Here is a 2,500-nt window from a genome sequence, read left to right as displayed (position 1 = left end):
ATAGTTTTCATCTACAGGTTAAAGAGTACTTTTTATAGCTAACCTCACAAGAGAGGCGGAGCGTATAAATAGGTAAGGCAATTAAGGTCTTAAAGGTAGTTCTTTGGCAAAAAATATGATCATTCACGCGGCTGTGAGCAGTTTTATTAAGGGCATAAAAAAAAGTTCGTCATTACGTAGTTCCTCACATTAACATGATAGGTATCGGTCTAAAATAACGTGATGCAGTAGAATAAGAGAGAATGGATAATAAACAAGAATACTTTATTTTTCTCCACGAATATGGGTGTTAACCCTCACCCTCGCCCTGATAAGCCATCTACTTCATAAGGCAATGGTAAGGGATGTGATAATGCGTTCTTGTCAGTGAATCCGCCTGCACGCGCATCCGGCTGTCTGAGAACGCCACGCTTTAATCTATATCCTTGAAATTCGTTACGTGTTGTTCTAGTTGTTTTCAAACCTTTTTAAAAACTATTCAAATTCATTTTGCGCTACATCCTTGTGGTTTTAGTCTAAATCATTTATAGAAGAACTAGTCCTGTATTTCTACTACATGTATATATGCATACGAGAGGAGGAATGTATGTATATATACACAGCTGTGTATAAACCATAAGTTTATTCCCCCCCATAATTACACACTGTTCTACTTGCTGCCACATATCGACACAGGGTCCCATCCACACGTCCACATTTCCACCCCAGGAAATAATCCACAAAGCCACATATGCTGCACGGCCTTGGGAAGCATGTGGGCTGCACCTTACTCGTGTAGTCTTGTTAATTGGACAAACCTTTAATTCGGAGAGGGGAATAAAACTTGAATTTAAACAAGAAACTTAACTCTGTATCCGCGGTTTTTGGCAAAGATCAAACGAATTTTCATGGCTTATTTTTTCATATGTATATTTTTAATGACTGTCATCATACACAGAGGGATGTTGGCTGCATGTAAAAAGAAAAAGTGAAGAAAAAATATGTCCCTCATTAGAAGGATAAATTTAATATGACCTTCATACATATGACGTATGATTTTCTAATTCTTTCTATTATGGATAAACATGGAAAGTGCTGTAATGAAAAAAAAAAAAAAAAAAAAAAAAAACACAGAACACTGTGTAGAGACTACCTTACTATAAAATTTAGATTTATCAGAGATTAAGCAAAAAAAAAAAAATATATATATATATATATACATATGTATATATATATATATATATATATATATATATATATTTATATATACATATATACATATATATATATTTGTTTTATCTATTTATTTATACATACACACACATGTATGTGTATATATGTATATATACATATATATATATATATATATATATATATATATATATATATATATATATATAAGGTATGAATGAGAATGACTATCTTCACAATACAAGAGATGTATTTAACCGGTTTCGATTATATCCGTCAGGAATACATGAAACCGGTTAAATATATTTCTTGTATTGTGGGATATTCATTCTCATTCATACTTTTTATACATTTGTCAACATTAATACGGTTCATATGTATTTGTATGTATATGTATATATATACATATATAAAAATACATATACATACATACATACATATATATATATATACATATATATATGTATATATATATATATATTCATACATATACATATATATATGAATATATATGTATATATATATTCATTGTGTGTGTGTGTGTGTGTATGTGTGTGTGTGTGTCTGTGTGTGTATGTATGTGTGTGTATATATATGTATATATATATATATATATATATATATATATATATATATATATATATATATATAAAACATATATATATATATATATTTACATATATATATACATATACGTGTATATATGTGTGTGTGTGTGTGTCTGTGTTTGTATAAACACACAAAAACACACTCACACACACACAGATATATATGTATGTATGTGTGTGTGTGTGTGTGTGTGTTATATGATATATATATAAACATATATATGTACCTATATATACATATACATATATATATATATATATATATATATATATATATATATATATATATATATATATATATATATATATATATAAAGAGAGAGAGAGAGTGAAACGATTGCATAGACAGACGGATAAAGATGAATACAGATACAGGTATGCCACTTGTGTAGGTGAAGGTAATGTCCTCCCTTCCTGCACCTGTTCACCGATTTTCTTGACATGTGACTTTTTTTCACTTTTTGTTTTTTTTCCACACGCTGATGCCTTGACATAAACGGCCGCATGTGTTGCTAATACTTTCCTGGCTGGTGAGGGAGGAGGGGAGAGGAGAAGAGCGGAGAAGGAAGGAAGAAGAGGAGAGGAGATAGGAAGAGGAAGGAGGAGGGAGGAGAGGAGAGATGAGAGGAAGGGATAGTGGGAAGGAAGAAGAGGAGAGGAAATAGGAAAGGGAAGGATGGAGGAAGGGGAGGGGATAGAAAGAAGGGGGAGAAAGAAGAAGG

Source organism: Penaeus chinensis, chromosome 10 (genome assembly GCF_019202785.1).
Source record: "Penaeus chinensis breed Huanghai No. 1 chromosome 10, ASM1920278v2, whole genome shotgun sequence".
Taxonomy (NCBI): Eukaryota; Metazoa; Arthropoda; class Malacostraca; order Decapoda; family Penaeidae; genus Penaeus; species Penaeus chinensis.
This window is presented reverse-complemented; position numbering follows the sequence as displayed.